The following is a 21,952-nucleotide window of genomic DNA, read 5'->3' as shown; positions in this document are numbered from 1 at the left end:
CCTTAGTAAGTTATTTTTGTTGTGGGTAAAATAGAGTCATGAATTAGTAATTTATATTAGAATTTGTAGTGAATTAATTGCTGATGTTTCATGAGTATCTGGACTTTATAGATTTTGAATATAATATTGATTATGTAGCTATATACATACCGGGGGTGCCAAAAAATGTATGTACATAACTTGTATTCATCTTTTGTTATGAGTATATATTGAGTATTACAATTTTAATACAGTTTTTTTTCCTTTCTCAAAATGTGTATACATTTTTTGTGGCACCGTGTGTGTGTGTGTGTGTGTGTGTATTTCTTTGTAGTAAAATACATAGGGACTCTTTGTCAAAGAGAAAATGGGTCTTGAGCATTATTTCAAGGCAAGATTTGCTTTGTAACAAGCATGGAAGATATTTAGTGTATAATGATATGGAAATTCGGGATAGGTGACGTTTTTTTAAAATTAGCAAGTGGTATACAATCTTCTGCACATTGATTTCTTAGTCAGTAAAATGGGGCTTGACAAGGAGAAGAGCTGGAGAGTGAACTGAATAATATTACTTGAGCTTATTGTCTATTTTTACAAGACTATAAATTTCTGAGGGACAGTTTAAACTGAGTATGAATTTATGCTTTTTCATAGTTGCCTAGGTTTATAAATTGGTTATCTGGCAGCTCCTTGATTTCATGAAATATATATTTTCCTTCCCAAATGGATAGGCAGAGAGCTTTTTTAATTGGCATAACTAAGATTGTTAGTGTTAGAAAAAAAATAAAGCATTGCCTGTGTGATTTTCTAACAATAGGTAAATTGATAAATAAGTGAAATTTAGACAAGCAGGTTAATTGATCACCGTGATAGCCCTCCTCCCCACCCCCGCCAAATCTATTGCTGCCATTTTTCTATGTTACTAGAGAGGTAAAATTCTTTTAAAAAGTTATATATTTTTTTGTATCCATTTTATTTTTGTAAAATGATTTGATAAAATGTCCTGGATTACTTTTCGGAGTCCTTTATTGTTCAAAAGAAAACTCCTGTCTCCAGATACAGCAATTAAAATTTTCAAGTGTTGTTAAAAAAGAAGAAGCCAAAATAACTAGAATCAGTTTAATAAATTAAAACTGTAGCTTAATAACTGGATCACATAATCTAGGGAGGGGTTGTCTGGTTTTTCTAATAGCATTGATCAATCAGTCCAGGCACAAAATCCAAAGGTTTAGGGTGTATATTATCCCTTTGAGACAATATTATTTGTTTTCCATGTTCCTGTTCTTGAATAAAAGGAATGGGAGAGGATATGAAGGAAGGAGAACCAAAAAAGTAGAGAAAATACTATCCATGAGAAAAGAAAAAAGATAAACCTGGAATATTATGGAAGAAGCAATAACACATAACATATAGTTATCATTTAACATTTAGAATTTAGTAAAATATTAATTTGAATATATACAACATTCAGAGATTATTTATTTCCCTAAATTTATAACAATGGTCGAATGTACTTTATTAAATATTTACCAATGCAGAGAAATGTGTTTTACAAAAGGAATTATATAAAAACTGGTGTAGCCACCTGAAAGGTCATAATTTGGGACTAACAACATGGTTAAAAGGTACTGTAGGCAATGAATAATTATAGGCTAAACACAGAGTAGTGACAGGAAAATCAGTTATGAGATTAAGTGCTAAAGACATTTTGTTGGTACAAAACCATATAGCACTCTGCTTAAGAATGTAGACTCTGGAATCAGACTGCTTACGTTTCAAATATGGGCCTCATCACTTAGAAACTGTGTAATATTGCACAACTCTCTATACCTTAGAATTTTTAGGATTAAGTGTGCATTGTGTGTGATTATATATGTGTGCAGTTATAAATGAATATGTAATTATATGATCGTAGTATTGTGTATGTGTGTAATTGTGTATGTAACTGTATGTGATTATGTATAAGTGCTTGCATATGTATATGTGATTGTAGACTGTATATAATTGTATATGTGTATGTGAAGACACACGTGCTTATGTGTATGTGTATGAATACATATGCATATGTGATTGAATATATGTATGTGATTGTGTATGTATATATATATATACACATATATATGTGTATACATATATGCATGCATATATGACATAAATATGCTAGTATGTGTCAACTACTTGACACATAGTAGGTCCTCCATGGATGTAAATTATAGCTATAAATGGTAACTGCATTGAAATGGAGGGAAGAAAAGGAAGAAGGACAAGGAATAGCTTGGGAACATTTTAACTGTAGAACTATTAAGATGAAATTAACACCCTCTTGTTTGTGTTTAGAAGGATAAGGACTAGTTAGGAAGATGAATGGTGGGGGATTAATTTCATAGCTACTAAAAGGAAAACAAAAAGCACAAGATAATACCTTGGAGGGAAGTGAATGCTAGTCTGAGTGATAAGCATTTCATAAATTCATGAATAAAAATTATTTAGATCTCTGTAAGGCATTTCCTTGATTTGATCCTAGGTCCTTTATTCTGACTTTCTAATGTAATTTTTAAAGGGTAGATGTTTTCTCCGTTCTGCTAATATGTTTCTATAGGTCCATATGCTCATGTTCTAAAAACATTTAGGATATATGTACCTACTTGGAAATTTCTGGAATTTTTCAGCAGTGAGTGCTATAGAGTTTTATGTATATATGTATGTATGTATGTGTGTATTCTTCTGATAGCATATTAAAATTTAGCGTATTTTAGGAGCAAAATTGTGTGAGTTTTTTCTGCTGGATTGTGAGCTATAGAGTTAACCTTGTACAGTGTTTATTAAATGTTTGTATAAGAAGAATTTAAGTCAGAGGAGGAGGGTAAATATATAAGTTAAACATACCAAGGGTGATTCATGGTTGGTAAATATCTTTACTTCTTCTGTTTACTGCTCCTTGCATATGAAATATTATCTAGATCCTGGGTGCAGAAGCATGTTCTGTCAACATATAAAAATGCACCCATTATGCTTATATGACACAAGTTTCTCTTATCTTGTTCTAATGCAAGTTGCAGGATAAATCCTCTCGTCCAAGAAAACCTACAAAGAGGTTAAAATGAATTCAATAGGTCTATTTACAAAGACAACTACTGAAACGAGGTTTAACAATGATAAAACTTATATTTACTAAATTTTTAAATTCCTAAACCTTGCTAAAGTCATTGACCAATTAGCTAACATATTAGTTTCTCATAGGTAACATTCTCTTACTTTTTAATTGAAAGCAAAGATTTGTGATTATTCAAACATCTTTTTTTTTGGAAGAACACAAAATATTTCTGAAAGTTACCTGAGGTCCATAGAATTTTCATGAAATCTAGCAAATGGGAAGCATTAATATTTTCATGTCATAATTATTAAACAGGAATGAACTAAAGGTATAGGGACTTGCACAAGGTTATATAGTGAATCAATTGGGAGAATTGGTAATTTGGGTTGGCAAGTTCAATGACCATATATCTGAGTTAAAGACATTTTTCTTGAGAAGGTTGATGAGAAAAAAGAATTTATTCATATATACTTAGTGTAGCTTGTACCAAATTTTACTTTGATATCCCTTCATAATTTTCTCCAAACATGGAAAAATATTGCCTAGAGATTTCAAACCCATTTAGTTATTAAAAAGAAAAACAAAAAACACAACAACAACTTTTTTTCCCATTTTTAATCTGTATACATCCAGGAAAACTTTTTTCTTATAACGTTTGCCAGAGTTGCCAGAATGAAACTCAAATTCTAATTAATTAATTTTAGTGGCACCAGTGTGTGTCCTCTGAAATATTTAGGAAAATATATTTGCCTCATCTGGTTTGGATAGAGTCATCTTCTAACCACCTTTACACTTGAGACTTACCTAAAGAAGTGTTCTTTATGTTGATTTACTTATTCTATCTAGAAGGTTGAAAGTTCAAGCTGATATGTATAAAATGAATCAAGGGTGATTCAGTATGCAAATCACTTATTTCCATTGTCTGTCTTGGTATTTCCTTAGAATCTTATTATTAAGGCCGTGTTTTCCGGAAAATAAGACCTAGCCGGACCATCAGCTATATTGCATCTTTTGGAGAAAACATTAATATAAGACCCGGTATTATATTTTATATTATATTATATTATATTATATTATATTATATTATATTATATTATATTATATTATATTATATTAAGATCTGATCTTGTATTATAGTAAAATAAGACCGGATCTTATATTAATTTTTGCTCCAAAAGACACATTAAAGCTGATGGTCCTTCTAGGTCTTATTTTCAGGGAAACACAGTGTCAGGGAGTATTAAATGAGCACTGAATGTCAGACTCCAGAGGTATAAAGAGCATGAAAGGCAGGGCTTCCCCTAAGTGGGCTTACGATTCGTTTAGAAAAGATACACTTGAAAATGTAGCTACATAATGAGCTGGGTTGTGCTAAGTACTACATAAGTGATAAAGACAATGAAGGTCATTGGAATGTAGTGAGGGGTTAAGATAAATGGAAGTAATTGGGGCAAGTTTCATTTAAAAAGTAGAAATAAGCTGGTTCTCAAAGAAAAAGTATGACCTGCAGCAGAATTGACAAATAGATTTCAACGTGATTGAGAATTCCAGTTAACAGGTAATGGCTTCCCAGACCAATGTTAAAGGTCGTGAGACTAAATCAGTATATCAAAATATAATCTTTATTCATAGGAAAATTAAATTGCAGAATATATCTTATTTGAGGCCAAAATATGACTTCCTATGACTTTTCCCTTAAAAATTAAGCCTTGGGACTTGCTTATGGAGAGATGTGAGTGGACAGAATGGATCCTTTCGTAGAGAGTTGCTTGGAGAACTCAGGATGCTTCATAACCCATTGAGGTGGAATAAAGAAATGCAGAGAGAGCCAAATTAAAAAAAGAATATGTCCTACTTTCAACTGGGCAGAGAAGGCCAGAATGGGAAAGGAATGTATTGAGTTTATAGGCAGGTAAATTTCATAGAGAGAGAGAGCAAGAGTCAATATGCTTGGCCATTCCTGAGCAGTGCCCCTTATCTCAATCTCACTATTATTCCTCTATTATGGGAAGGCATAAACAAAAGCCTTTGAGAAAATGACCAGTTTTTTTCATATTATTTTCAAGATGGTATATAAATAAAGAAGAAAAATTTCCAGCAGTTTCATGATATTTTATCAACCTAGATAAGAACGCAGAGAGAGGAATGAGTTCCATCGTGTCTGCCATGGGTGTGGGGTGAAGGTGGCATATCTGCTGCATATATTCCATCCCCAAAGATGACTATGAAGACATTCTAATCAAAGGTAATGGTGAGAGAGATAGGCAGGGATAGGTGATTCAATCCAGATAAAACGTCACTACTTTTGCCTTGATTATGAGGTCAGTATTATGACATATTGGAGGATATTTAGATATCAGTTTTTATAATTTTCTTCCCCCTCACAAGGGCTCACAACCTTTCTCATTCGTTGTTCTCATCTCTTTCTTTTACATCTTAGAGGGCACCAGCGATTGGACATTTCTTGTTTGGTCAGAAAGAAGAGCCTGTTTCCATCACAACCTTTTTCCTTTGGCTGATCAAGCTTGTCCTGAATGTTCTAGACAATTCTTTCTGCAAAGCAGTTTCTGTTTGTGAGGTGGTCAAGGGTCCAGAGGTTTTCAAATGTAGAAATATAAGTTTGGGAAGAGGGGTGAATAAGTCATAAAAACTCACATCAAAATTATTTAAATAATTATCTTTGTCTTTTTATGTTCCCTGTTTATAATTTTTTGTATTATAATTGTTTTTTAGATCATAAGCATTTTAAGGGCACCTGGTAGAATTTCTGGCTCATGACAGGCTCTTATTTATATAGTTCCTGTTCTTGGGACAGGAAATCTGAGTCAGTTTATCCATGATTTTACTTAACAGGATATATATTTGCAATCCTGGACAATCTTGAGTTGATGGACATTGAAAGGGTAATGACTGTTACCCTGTTATGTTTTTTGCAAGTTTATACTATTACATTATCATGACCTGGGTTAAAATTCCTACTACCATGCTGAAAATCTGGAGACTTTAAACAAAATCATCAAACCTCCTTAAGCCTCAGTCTACTCACCTATCTTTAAGGATTACACTATCTGCTTTGCTTACCTTACAGAATTTTATGAGGATAAAATGTAATACTGGAAAATTAGAAAATGTTTTACAAATTTACATAACTTTTTATAACATCTCAACGACAAGTAAAGTGGCTATAAGATCATTCATTACCTAATCTCTAATTAAGAAATGACCTTTCCTTTAGGAACTGTATTAAACCCCATTGAAAACCATCCAAACATCACACAGCCAGCAAGCCCTCTAGCAACACTGGTTGGTGATAATTTGGATACCTTTGTCTGTGATCTTGACACACAGAATATTAAAGAAAAATACAAGCTTATGGGGGCCAGTTGTGGTTCATTGATCATTAATATACGCAGAAGTATTACAAAATTGGAGTTTATTTTGGTCGCTTACATTTTCTTTTCTTAACTACAGGAAAATGTTTGAGTTCTATGAGCATTAATCTTAGTGAGAAGCGTTTGCAGGTTGTATACCATTACTTGATAGCCATAAAAGATAGACTTACGTAAGAAGTTAGATGTTACTGTGGAAATGGAAAATATAGCTCATTAGTGTGTTGCATAGCATACTTGCTTCTATCCGTATTGGTGATATTAAGTGTCAGTGTATCAACTCCAGACTACTTTCAACCAGGAGCTGTATATTCTTTTAACAGCTAGCCCTTATTCACACCTCTATTTTTAGCACATATTGTTTAATATTGAAGTGTAAAAAACCATAAGACAGCCATCATTCTTAAGCATGGCTCTAAAAAACCCACATGCCTATGAGAATACTCACTCTCTCCCGTTGTATACTTTGGGCGCTGAAACATTGACTTGGGAACATTGATAACTGGCATTGTGTTGCCCTTACAGAAATCAGTTTTGGAACTAAATAAGATAATTTTTATTGTGTTGTATAAACACAGCAGGCTTCTAAAGTCTCGTTTTATTTTGTATTAAAATATTTGTCAGTAATTTGACTAATAAATATCTTTTTTAAAGTGGTAATATTTGATCAGTATAATAATCTGTCAAGCATATTCTAAACACACACATATGCTTGGCATTATCATTGTAAAATGCCACGGTATAAAAGTTAAAAGAAAAGAAAAGTATGAAGACATAAATACTCTGTCCTTTTCCTCATTAAAGTTACACTTTGTAGATTGGGAAATGTACCTGTTCCTCAGAACTTCTTCTGTATCTTTATCAGAAAATATAAAAATACAAGAATCTATTTTCCCCCTCTGTTTCCTGTTATTTTCTAACTCTTTACTTTTCAGATCCATTTGTGACCCAATCAATATTGTAAATGGCAGCAGCTAAACCTTGGCTTTCCTTGCTCTCTGAAGACCAACACATAAATGACCTTAACACCTTTCCTTGCTTGGTAGAGATTAGAGGAGCAAATGTACCACATCAATGAGTGTGTGACAGGGGACTCTATTTAGTACAGCCTGGTTGTTTTGCAGAAGCCATACAACCGGCAAGAGCTGTTAGGGTCACCACTACAGAGAACCAGCTCTTTGCTCTATCCAGAAGGCAAAATGTTGAGACTTAAATGATGCAGTGATGACAAAAAGTTTAAGATGCTGAGTAATATCTTTGCATTCTTCAGAAGTTATCATTACCCTAGATCCAAGTCTGCCTTACACATTGCTGTGTTGTAACGTATTATTAAAAGTAATAAATGTTCTCAAGTTGAAGCAATTGGTTGTTATGATTGTCGCTAGTATTTTGGGCAAATGTATAAAGAGCAAAACTGAAATATTTCTCACCAGTATAATTTGGTGAGAAAGAAATTAGTCAAAGATGAGGGCCTAATTTTTGTAGCTGGTTGCAGAAAGGAGGAGCCAGAATCATTCAGTTTATAAAATCATGAAGCTTCTCATGAACCCAGGTGAGAAACAAATATTTCTATAAAAATAAAATAATTTTCTCATGATATTTTTCTAAGCAGAATTTAAACTCATCCTGAGAATGTATTTACAGAGCAGTTGGTACAGAAAAATAGTGATCATATCCAACTAATCAAACTATTAATGTGGCAAAGATTAGATTTATTAGTGATATTCTCTCTTCATTTAAATATTGTTGCACGTTAACGACATTCTTTACATGGCTGGGTTAGTTCTCAGGAAACTATAATTTACTTTATATTCTATTTGACTAATAGTTGGTTTCCCCTTGGAAGTATTTTCTTATAACTCAGTTTTTGTCATTCAGTGATGATATTTAATCTACTTTGTATAAAAATCACAAAATAGTTGTGGCAGTTTTATTATTGTGATTGTTAATATTACTAGAGCTTATAAGAAGATCTATCTGGAATCTACATGAAACCTTACAGACTAAATCTACTGAAAAATGGATTATTTAATGTTAGTGTCAATGCACTTGATAAATTAATTTCAGAGATATATCACATTTTAATTCTGAGTAACAAGTTTCTAAGACTGCTAAGGAAAGGTTTTATTTCACAAGCCACATAATTAAGTTAAGCCACGTAGATTCACACGAATCTATAGTTTATTGAACGGTCATTGTACTCTTAGGAATACAAAATAAGATACTCATGTAGTCACCAGCATAGGAATACCTGAGAATGGTTCGCCTCACACAAGTTGGGATTGTCATTCAGTCACTATGATGTTGAAAGACTATGATACCATTTCAGGGCTATGTAGAGAGAGGCAAGACTAGGGGGAAAAAGAGCTGATTCATGCTGAAAAAAAAAAAAACACAAAAAAATCCTAAATAATAAGGCAATGGCTCCAAAGCAGTGACCAGGAAATTACTTTCTGAGAAGGTGCTCTAGGGCAAAAGTCTTTCTTTAACAAATATTGTTTAAGGCACTGAAATCTGTTTGCCATCATTTCTTTCCTCCTAGGTGATTAAATGCAGAAGAAAAATAGTCATTTGGTAGCCACAGCAGCTATTTACTGAAAGTATATTCAATCACCGTAAACATTATTTTTACAGCCAGACTAGCAAAAGATACTATAGGGGATCTCATAAAACATTTTTAAAAAGAAAAAATATGATAGTACCATATATTTTTATGAGGGTTTCAGAGTAATATGTATGCAGCTGTTTCCTCCAAGTACTGCCTGACATTGCAAGCTCGCATTTTGGAGCCAGATGGCATAAAATTCAGTTCCCAAATGGGAGAGATCGCATAGGCTAAAGAATAGGTTCAGGGCTTGTGTTGTTTTTTGACTGAGGATGATTCCTGATTATTCTCTCTATATTTGTCATCTATAAAACAAGATAATCTGTTGTAATGCAAACACTAAGTAATTATAAAGCACTTTATTGCCTATAGATTTTAAAGACAGACAGAAAAAAAAATTTCATGGTATGTTCCCCAGATTGAATTTTTTTTCCTGTTTTCTTCTTTTGAAAATTTGACGTAAGTAATTCTGTAGGAAAAGACTATCACATTCAGTGCTCTGGGGTTTACAAGTAGATGCTGCAAGGTGTAGTTTGGTAGAGAGAGGACAGACCCAAACTCTCAACGTGGGTCTGGCCTTATCCAAAGTATGAGGAGCTACAATGGTGTGCGCCAATGGGTGTGATGGGACAAAACCACTAATGTAAGCCCTGGGGTGGGTGATTAAGGCTTTCACTTGTGTGGAGTTGGAATCCTTTATCTTGATTGACTTCAATGACTGCACAGTTCCCTAATAATCCTTGCATTGTTTTTTTGGCTGTGACATAGCTACTTTGTCCTCTTTTGTCTTAACCCTCTTTCCCTGGTACCCTTTCATCTCTTATCTTTTCCCAATGCAGGGCAAGTAGTTGCCTCTTTAAACCTTCAAATTTTCCATTAAGAATCAAGACTATCAAAGCACAAAGATAGACTCAAGATGTTTTGTTTTGTGTTTTTCCCAGTCCTCTCATATCACCTCCTTGAGACAATAAGTATAAAATTATCTAACTTAGTTTTTCTCAACATTGTTCATACCAAAGAATCATCTGTGGGGGCTTTTGAAAAAATACCAGTGTGTATTTGTACTCCAGAAGTATATTTCAGGCAGGAATATTTTTTAAATGCACTCTAGCATAGCCAGGTTTGAGAACAGCTGGTTAGGTATTTGAAAGAGAGAAAAGCAAAGATAAGAAAAGAAATAAAGAAGAAGTGATGAGGACTGTTAATAAATATTTAAATAATTATTTTGTGTATAGTAGTTTTAACCTATAAACTGTATTTATATAGTCGTTTTAGAAGATCAAGCATATCTTCAAAAGGAAGTTTGCCATTACTCAAGGTATTCAAAAGGCTATGTTACAGGCTTGGAAGATATTTTAAGGGTATTTTGAGCAGTGGCATCATGGCTGTAATATATGTGATATCTACAAATACAACTATATGGAAGGGAAACTATAGAGCTGGAACCCACAATTCTCTCATGTTAAAAAGAACAATATAATAATCTTAGTAATTTCAGTTCTTGTATAGTTAGTAGATATTATCCAAAAAACCCAATGCAGCATTTATGTGTAAAAAAAAAATCTAAATTAAAATCTATACTTTTTAAAAAAGAGAACAATGACAATTTTGCTTACCCTCCTTCATAGACTCATTACGCTGTGACTCATCGCGAAAGACCGGTCTCTGGAAATTTATCTGCTATACCTAAAACTTCACACATTTTTCCCACGTATAGATTTGCCTGACTCAGGTGACATTCCCCAAACTTTACACATTGACCCAATGTTTCTCTTCTATGATGTCTTCCCTTACACTTTTTCTTATTTGTCCACAGTGTCAATTTCCCTGTTATTTAGATGACATTCAGGTCTATCCAGACCCTTTATCCTCTTAAAGGGTTTTAAATTTTCACCTGATTGTTGAGTCATTTCAAAGGAAAAGTATTCATGATGCCATATGAGGGGAGTCATCACTGATTCCATATGGGAAGCTTAAGAAAGTCTATATTGGATTTTAATGGCCTCCGTTTCATATTTTTGTTGTAGTTTATCAACAAAAACAATGTGAGAGGCAGATCACAATCCAGAATAATAAAAATAATAGCCAGCGTAATATGTTATTCTTCATTATGTTAAAGGATCTCTAGGGTATTCCTCAGTTATATTTCAAAATATTTATGATAGGATTGTCTTATAAATAGTATTTCAATATACTTAAAATTGAGTATATTCATAGTATAAACAAGCAGAATTAAGCAATAAAATCCATGCATTTAAAAAGAAAATTAAGTAACCATTTCTTTTAATAAGTATAACAAATATCCTATATAATTTTAATTGTATGTTTTTTCTTGAGAATGTGCTGAGCTACTGGAAAATAACTGATAATAGACATAGTACTTTATTCTCTGAATATAACATACAGAGAATTAAATTTAAGAAAGAATATTGAGTGTGACTTCTCGGGTGCTAATTTGAGAGAGGTTTTCCCCAAAATATTTTAATTATTTTTTGTATAGAGTATCACTCCCCTCTCTCTCTGCCCCCAAAGTCTAGCTATTGCTATATGGGGAAAAATATTTAAATTAGTGTCTAGGATTTTATTTATTCCCAAATGCATGTAATTAAAACAATATAATATAGACTATGAAATTATACTGAAGTGTGTGTGTGTGTGTGTGTGTGTGTATGTGAGATTACATCCCTAGTTGCTAATATACCAAATAGCCTTTAAATAATAATAATAATGATGATAATAATAATAAAGATAAAACTAGCTCTTAGTAACTTAAGACCTTGATCTTTCAGAGTTCTTAAATGTAAGCTATATTTTTTGAAGTGCAAGCCTTTGTACAAAAGCATACTTGTATAAATGAAAAGTTAAGATGAGTTTATTGTTATAAATAAATAGGCTTTTCATTTTTATTTGTCTTGAAAACACCGCAACATATTTCCAGCACTGTTATGACCAGAGGCTGTTTTGAAGTTATGCTGTGTGCATAGCCAGTGTGCAAGGCTAGGCTGGTATGCCTGCTGTTTTGCTCTTTGTATGAAGATTTCGTTCAGATAATTGAATTGTTTTTCATTTGATAAGCATTGACCTGAACAGTGAGGATGTGGCCTTCACTACTGGAATATTTTTTTAAAAGAGCTGGGGAAACAAGATAGCTAATTGTGAAATTTCCTATGAGTCTTTGCTTTTGTGTTCATCACAGAAGTGTACATTCTGAGGAACTGGCAATAATCTGAAATGACTTCAACAACTTGGAACAATTTTCCTGCTCCATTTGCTCAAATGGATAAATGTCCATGAGCGTTCTCTTTACTTTTGAGTTTGCTGGAATATTTCTTTGATAATGTGGTCAGAGTCTTCAACTTACGTCTCAGTTCTGCTACATGTGGAAACTCATGTGTTATCTGTAGGCGTTTAAAGAGCTAAATGGAAATGTCCCCAAAACTACCATTCAGCAGAGGAAGTATGGGATATTTTCACTTCCTCATAGAAATCATAATTGTAAGATAAAGAAACTGATTTGCAAGCCAGAGACTGTGGAAAGTGATTTTATATTAAACTCGTAGAAGATTGACTATAGTTGGCTCCCTGGCGAGCCCTTGTCTAGCTGTAGGTGCAGATGTGTGCTTCCTTTAGCTGTAGCTGGACTCATGTGAATGGATGAGCATGATCTCTGAAAGAATTAAAGAGAGCCTCAGATGGAGTCTAATGTAAACCCCAGAAAGCCACACTCAGGGAAACAAGAATAAGAAAAACACATAAATTAAGAAAAAGATCTACACCTATGGTAAAGGCATACAAATCATATATATGAACAAAGGTGATTGGTGGATAATCAGGAATGATTTCAGCAACAAGAAAGCCTCAGTCATGTGTACAGTTTGTGCAAGAACAGGCCTTATCCTAAAAAACATATGTTTATTTGAAGTAATTCTCACAGTCATCCTGGGTGGTGATCTAATATAGTTCTTTATGTATGGATGAGGATATGTAAAACCGTAGTGGTTTGGTAATTTATTTAAAGTCTAAAGTCATTGCTTAAGCTTCTTGTTCTTATCAACTGGCTTAGACCACTTCAGAAAGCCATTCCCACAACCATAGCAATTATTTTCTGTGTAGACTTAAAAGAAATTGTATTCTCCATTTTCTTTGGAAATATTACATTAATAATTGCAAAGCATTGGGTAATTGAATATCCATTCAATAAACTGATTTACATTGAATTCTTATTTTGCAAAGAGAACATCTTTACAAGAGTTTTTGTTCCCTCTTCTTTCACTTTTTTTTTTTTTAAATTAAAGTTTAATGGGGTGACAAGTGTTAGTAAAGTTACATAGGTTTTAGGTGTACAATATTCTGTGATACATCATCTATATATCACATTGTATGTTTACCACCCAGAGTCAGTTCTCCTTCCATCACCATATATTTGATCCCTTTTACCCTCATCTATCATCCGCTTCCCCCTTAACCTCTGGGAACCATTAAACTATTGTCTGTGTCTGTGAGATTTTGTTCATTTGTTTGTCTTGTTCCTTTGTTGTTTTCAGTTTTATATCCCACATATCAGTGAAATCATATGGTTCACTTTCTTGTTTTGAGATTTTTCCAAGAATGAACATTATAGTAGTGCTCTCAATATGATACCTTCCTGGAAAAGACGTATACTATGACCATTGTCCTGTTGAAATACAGTGAAACAGAGTGTTCAAAAGGTTTTTGTTTTTGTTTTATTAGTTTCAGGTGTTCAAAACAACATAGAGATTAGACATTTAAATGACTCGCAAAGTGATACCCCAATAAGTCTATGAACCATCTGACACTGTACGTAATTATTACAATTATTATTGACTACATTCCCTATGCTGTACTTTGTAACTGTTTTTTAAAATTATAATTGGCATTCAATATTATTAATCTTTACTTCTGTTTCTTATAATCAGAATTCAGTCTTTCTGAAAATGATGTTTATTAGTTTCCCAGGGCTGCTGTAACAAAATACTACACACTGAGTGGCTTACCCAACGGAGATTTATTCTCACAATTCTGGAGGCTAGAAATCTGAAATTAAGATGTAGGCAGAGTTAGTTCCTTCTGAGGGCTGTGAGGGAGAATTTGTTCCATCCCTCTCTCCCAACTTCTGGTGGCTTCTGAGGTCCCTTGGCTTGTAGATGACATTCGATCTATATCTTCACATCACCTTCCCTCTATGTGTGTATGTCTCTATGCCCACAGGTTCCCTTTTTATAAGGACAGTCATATTGGATTAGAGCCCACACATAGCAACCTCATCTTTATTATCTACAAAGACCTTATTTTCACATAAGGTCGCATTCAGAAGTACAATGGCTAGGATACACACACACACACACACACACACACACACACACACACACACACGAGGTCTGTCAATTAAGTTTGTGAACTTGTTCCAATGATGTTGTTAAACATTTTTGATATAAAAGAGACTATTCATTATGAATTTGTACCAACTGGACAGTTAACAAGTTCACTATTTGGAAGTGCTGAAAAGGCTGCGTGAAAAAGTTAGACTCCCTGAACTTTTCTCCGACAATTCATGGCTCCTGCATCATGACAATGCACCAGCTCACACGGCACCGTCTGTGAGGGCGTTTTTAGCCAGTAAACAAATAACTGTTTTGGAACACCCTCCTTACTCACTTGATCCAGCCCCAAATTATTCTTTCTTTACCCAAATATAAAGGAAATATTGAAAGGAAGACATTTTGATGACATTCAGGACATCAAGGGTAATACAATGACAGCTCTGATGGCCACTCCAGAAAGAGTTCCAAAATTGCTTTGAAGGGTGGACTAAGCGCTGGCGTCAGTGCATAGCTTCCAAGGGGAGTACTTGAAAGGTGACCATAGTGATATTCAGCAATGAGGTGTGTAGCACTTTTTCTAGGATGAGTTCACAAACTTGTCAAACCTCGTGTGTGTGTGAGTGTGTGTGTGTGTATAGTATATATATATATATATATATATATATATATATATATATATATATATATATATGTTTTTTTTTTCTTTTTGGAGGGCACAGTTAACAATGTCTCAGCACATAACAATGGTCTAAATAGGATTAATGGAAACTTAACATCATCTTATATTTTGATGTTTGTAAACATTTCATTTGATCATTTCCTTCATCATTTATACATACTCAAGACTAGACCTGTAACAAAACATCTTCTCTCATTTTAATATACCACCTCAAGCTACCATTCCTATATTTACCCTCTTAAATAAAAGTTGAAATTCTTAAATAAGCAATTCGCTTGTGATCTTCCTTTCCAAACCCCACATTCACCCTCCTATATTTCACATTGCACTATGCTGATGAAATAGGCCCTAATCAGATTATAGATGATATTCATTTTACTAAATGCACTTAAGATGTGTTTCTGTCCTCAATTTGTTTGTCTTTTTGGGATCACTATTGGAAGATACAATCTGCAATGGGCTCTGAACATTTCTGTATGTTCTTCCTGGCTGTGATAAGATCCTGACTATTTACTTGGGCTATTTCTCTGGATTGTGTTTACAGCAAGCAAACCTGAAGAATAAGGTAACATTTTCCGCCACTTAAAGAGCATACTTGCTTTCACCTTACTATAAAAGTCTTCACTGTTCTACTCCTGTGATGCAACCCGCTGCATGTGCAGGCTCCTGTCATAGACACTTCACATCACTCCATGGGACTTAGAGGACATAGGAAACCAGCAAGACCACTGTGCTGCCCCTGGAACTACTATTTTTAGGTGTGTGATGAAGTCCTTTGTCTCTAACTCAGGAGCTCATGTCTTCTGCCAGCATTCATAAAATAGTAACAGACTAGTTTATTAGCTTGCACATAGAGAAAACTCCTAGGCTTTTCACAGTTCCTGGTAATCATTTGACATTTTTTTGACATTCTTCAACTGTTACCTCTCTGGCTATGCCTTTCAGATTTTCTTTCCAAGCAGTTCCTTTTCTAATGAGTCATCCATTTCTGGAGTTTCTTAAAGCTCAGAAACAGGCCTTTTTTCTTATAGTCTCGTGCTAGGAACTTTCAACTCATCCACTCGTTACCATGATGATGTCCAGATTTATTTCTCTAGCTCAGAGCTCTTCCCTGGTATATCAGTATATCCAACTACAGACTTATCACTTGGATATTTTGAAGATATCACAAATTCATGATGTACAAGGTCGGACAATGACATTTGCGAAGTCATCCTAGAAAAAGTGCTACGTATCTCAATGCTGAATATCACTAAGGTCACCTTTGAAGTACTCCCCTTGGGAAGCTATGCACTGATGCCAGTGCCTAGTTCACCCTTCAAAGCAATTTTGGACTTCTTTTTCTGGAATGGCTGTCAGAGTTGTCATCATATTACCCTTAATGTCCTGAATATCATCAAAATGTCTTCCTTTCAATATTTCCTTTATTTTTGGATCAAGAAAGAAGTTGTTGGGGGCCAGATCATGTGAGTAGAAAGGGTGTTCCAATGCAGCTTTTTATTTACTGGCTAAAAACTCCCTCACAGACAGTGCCCTGTGAGCTGGTATATTGTCGTGATGCAAGAGCCATGAATTGTTGGCAAAAAGTTCAGGTCGTCTAACTTTTTCATGCAGCCTTTTCAGCACTTCCTGTTTAACTGTTAACTGTTTGTCCAGTTGGTACAAATTCATAATGAATAATCCCTCTGATATTAAAAAAAAAAAGGTTAGTAACAGCGTTGCAACAAGTTCTCCAGCTTTATTTTCAGACCTCGTGCATGACCAGATTCATGGTCTTTCTCTTCAAGACTGGTCTTCTTTCACTATTCCGCTTCACGTGAAATGGCATCATCATTTATTCACTTGCTCAGGCCATTTCCTTCTGTATTTCTCACTCTTCCTATCTTATATGTCACCAACACCAATCACCTATATTATCTCAATATCTTTGGAATCTGTTTTTCTCTTCATTGCTACCTTCCCTTTCTTCTTAGCTACCACTGTCTCTCAAATGTACATCCTAACACTTCCCTCTGCATTCATTCTGTTCTTCCTCCAGTGTATTTTTCAACTGTAGGCAGAGTGAATGATCTCTTTTAAACTCTCATTGAATCCTTATCCCTCTGCTAAAAGCCTGCTTAAAACATTCATTGCACTTAAGGTAAATGTCATCAGTTTATTCCCACTCATTATTTTGATTACAGCCCATGTAAAACTTTCAGTGACTTCTCAGTCAGACTTGGATCCTTTGCTACATAATCATATATAACCTTGTTTCCTTTCTTCAGAGTACTTTGCAGATGGCCATTATGTATCTTTAGTGTGATGATTTAGTTACTGTCTATGTCCCTTCTTAGTAAGTTCCATGAGAAAAAGAATCCATTTTTGAATTAATTCACATTGTATCTCTAGCAAGTAATACAATGTTTGTCCCAAAATGGGCACTCAAATATTTGAGAATGAACAAAAGAAAATGACCTCTTTGAAGAAGTAACCATGTGTTTTTCCTTATCTTAAAATGTTTGTTGTGTTTTAGCTAACAATTCATACAGAAACCAATAGGATGTTTTAATATAAATCATGTCATGTTAGCCCATAAATAAATCCTTCCATGACTTCCCATCACAATTGGAATGAATTCATATTGCTTATCTTGGCTACAATGTCCCATATGATTTACCCAATGGCTAATCTGTGACCTTTCTTTTAGAACTCTTTCTCTCACCCACTGTAGTAAAGCTACACTGGATATTACTCCCTTATTCCCACTCAGAAGCCCATATGCCAACTGTTCCTCTTAGTCTTTGCTTCATTGACTCCTTTTGTCACTTAGATCTCAGTTTAAATATCACCTAAATTTCCTGGTCCATCAAACCTTAATCTAATCTAATCTTAGCCTCCTCAGTACCTTTCATAATTTGGTTTCTGTCACTCCTACACACACACACACACACACACACACACACACACACACACACACACACTCACTACAAAATTCCTTCTATGTAGACTTTTTATTCACTGCTGCATCCCCAGGACGTATAGAGTGCCAGCTGAGTTATTGAATGGAGACAGAAATTTATTGTCTCACAATTCTGGAGGGTAGCAATCTGAGATGAAAGTATTAGCAGGGTTGGTTTCTTCTCAGGCCTCTCTTCTCTGCTTGCAGATGGCAGTCTTCTCTCTGTGTTTTCACATAGTCTTCTCTCTGTGTGACTCTCTCCTAATTTGTTTGTTTGTTTGTTTGTTAATAAGAGCAGGAGTCATTGGATTAGAGCTTACCCTAATGACCTCATTTTAACTTAATTACCTCTTTAATGATCCTATCTTCAAATACAGTTATATTCTGAGATACCGAGGGTTAGGACTTCAACATGAAAATTTTGCAAGGATACAAGTCAGCGCATAACAGTGACCAGATTTCCACATAAATTAATACAAAGAAAGATGTCTGTAAATATATATCATCTAATATAACTTTAAAGATTAGTATTTTGACAATATCTAGTTGACTGTGATTTACCTTTCTAAATGTCTGATCTATCTGGGGAATCAACATCCGTTTCTGTATACATACTCTGTTCCCGGAACTGGTGTAGTGACTAGGGCTGGAAAGACAAAGGAAATGCATTTCTTATCCTTGAGGAGTTTGCAGTCTGGAGTCAGGGAAGCAATATAAACAAGCATGTATAATAAAATGTAAAAAAAAACAAAAAAACAAAAGTGCTAGGTACATTGTAGCCACTCGATAAATAATTTTGAATAAATTAGCATAGTCTTAAATTTAAGGGTCAGATAATTTACTGCAATGTTTGTGGTTTAAGAAATTAAAACTGCCTCATATTACCAAATGTGAGTAATTATGATTTCTAATGTAGCCATAACAATTTTTTATCACTTGAGTTTGTCTCCAAATCAGTAGGGAATCAGTAGGTCTATGATTTTTGTGTTTATCACTGATTTCCCTTGAGAACAAGTTGTCTATTCCTTTTAGCAATGGAACAAAGATTTAAACTAATGTATAGGATGTTCTGATATTTAATTTGAGGTTAGTATGAGCCAAAAGTTTCCCTAATAATCCTCCAATCTTGAAATATACCTTCCTCCTGTACTTTCCCAGGAGTTGGATTTGAAAGCAACAGGCTGTACAACCACAAATGCTATAATGTTGAGAAAAGTAGAACCTAATTATTTCAACCTCTTTACATTTAAGGTGTGGATTAAGAACATCTTTTTCCATTTTTTTCTCTTGGTTTTCTAAAGATACAAACAACAAAAGCAAGGTAGCTCATCTGCCTCTCCTTTGAATTGTATTGGCATGACAACTCTGAGTTAAAGCTTGAAATCTCTGAGACTCCTAAACAGCAAGTAGAGACATATTTAGAAGTTGGAAAAAATTTAGTATTTATTTGAATACTGTTGCAAACACTAGAAGGAGAAAATATCCCTCAAATGCAGCTCAGCGGACCTCCTTTTACATGTTTCCATTAGGGAAAATAATGTATAAATGCTCCTATACTGTTGACAACCTTTTTGAGATGTTTTGGTTTTTCAGGGTTAGCCTTAAGCAAATTTTTGAAATGTTTGGAATTATTCTTGTAGATGTTGTATTAGTGCTTCCCTTTATTTTGACATTACCAATCCATTGCACCCAAAGATCCAACATTTTAGCTCATTTTTATTTTTCCTTGGCAGTGTGCCATATACTCTATAATTTTCTCTTCACTTTCCCTCTTCCCCCCATAAATGGCTCTGTTTAATCTGATGAAGAAATTCAAACTAGCTAGTTAGTGTATCACCCTTTCAGAGAATGCATTTCTCTTTAAACCAGAGGTTATCCTTTCCCTCAACAATGTGACTTTAATGATCTCCCTGTTTAAGTCTTTACAGATTATTATTATTATTATTATTATTTTTATTATTATTATTATCATCTTATAATCAAATAAGGCACTTTGTTTGAACTAACAAAGGCATTATAGGAATGATAAGTCCAACAATCACACAGTCTTGTGGAAAGGGAGGCTACGGTTTGGCAAATGTATTAAACACAAGCTCCAACAATTTTTTGAAACATGCAATATCCAAAGGTCATGAGACATATCATGATGACACATATCAAGTTTGTCACTTCAGACATGTGAAGTGTAATCATAGATCTGGTGGTCAAGTGGTAAAGACAATCGGACTCAAGTCCCTTTTTGAAATATCAGTGAGCCAAAAAGAAAACCAATAAGGCCAGCACCAAGTGTGCGATGTACATGAAGGCCTGTTGTGATCTGCTCGTGGGTGCTTGTCAGAGCATAGTTTCCTGTTCCACAATTAGATGAATTTTCAGGAATCAGAACCCACATTGTGCTTGTTCCAATGTAACTGGGATCTGGTGTTTTGGAAAAGGGGGACACTTTGGAGAAGGGCCATCAACAGGGAGAAGCAGAAGTCTGACTTAAAACTCTGGATCCAAGATTCTTTAATGAGAATCAAAGTGTTCATTATTTCCTACCATTTCTCTTTAATTTTCTACTACAATTCAAGCATAAGTGAGCATGAAATGATTATATAGCAAAATCTCTATCAGTAAATATGCAGCTTGGATAAATTAAGCAAGAAAATATTTGTTCATTGTGGAGCATTCTGTTGGTCAATGGTAAATGCTTTATCAATAGTAGAAGTTATCCAAACATAGTATTATTACTAATAATAATGTAACCTGCAGCCGTGGGTTGGGCAGTGAGGTACTATTTTCGTTTTTAGAAACAGTCAGCAAACATATTTTTGTTAAATAAAGAATGGTCTTCTGGTCAGCATTCAGTCTAGAGATACTTTTTTCACCTAAAGCCATGAAACTCGGTAAGAGAGGGACTTAGAGTAAGTAATGGCAGAATCACTTTGCACTGAAGAAGACCATGAAGGACAGAGGTGAGTGGTCTGATGTGAAACAAAACAGATTAGGGGTAAATAGGTGGTGTTTAACATATACTGGATAATATATATGCACTAAGTACTTAGTACACATACATATAGATATAATTTTACATATATATATATATATATATATACACACACACACATACACACACACACACATACATATATGAATCCATTTAATGGATATATTGCTATTTCTATCTCTAAATATCTTCCTCTCATCTTTATAATGCCTCTCCATGATGATTATTTTTCTTCTTTTATATATAAGAAAATTGGGACTTCAGCAACTTCAAGGAGTTCTAAAGCTATGTATAGCTCTATATTATTTTAAGATTTTCTGACTCCAAAGGTTGAGTCATGGACTAATTTAAGAAAGAATCAGAAGATACTGTGAGATAGAACAATGCAAGAGAAAGTGAAGATGGATGCAAAGACACAGCATAGCAGCTTTGGTATTAGACATTCCTTAGTTTGATGATAGCTCCCTCAGGTACTATCTGGGATATCTTGGTCAAGATAATTAATTGTTGTAAGTTTGTGTTTCCTTATCTTCGATATGGGGTTAATGATACCAAACCATAGATACAAGAATCTCAGAGAACAAGAAGGATAAATGCTATAAACAAATAAACAAACACACACACACACACACACACACAAAAAAATCTACACTTAGGCATAACATATTCAAACTACAGAAAATCAAAGATAAAGAGTAGTAGGTATTCAATGATTAAAAGACGTCAAAAATAGTATGTAGCTTCAGTATACCTCCTGATATAACTGTTGCCTGGTGAATTGCATGTAGATAATGCCAAAATGAGTCTAATTATAAGAAAATGATTATTTTGACATGTTTTTAATACTATAGGGGATAAAAGTCTTCTCATTATTAAGGAGAGAGACAGAAACCGACGGACTCTGTAGACATTTCTAGTCACCTTTGTATTGCCC

Source organism: Rhinolophus ferrumequinum, chromosome 2 (genome assembly GCF_004115265.2).
Source record: "Rhinolophus ferrumequinum isolate MPI-CBG mRhiFer1 chromosome 2, mRhiFer1_v1.p, whole genome shotgun sequence".
Lineage (NCBI taxonomy): Eukaryota > Metazoa > Chordata > Mammalia > Chiroptera > Rhinolophidae > Rhinolophus > Rhinolophus ferrumequinum.
The sequence above is the reverse complement of the archived record's forward strand: the minus strand, read 5'-3'. Positions refer to the sequence as shown.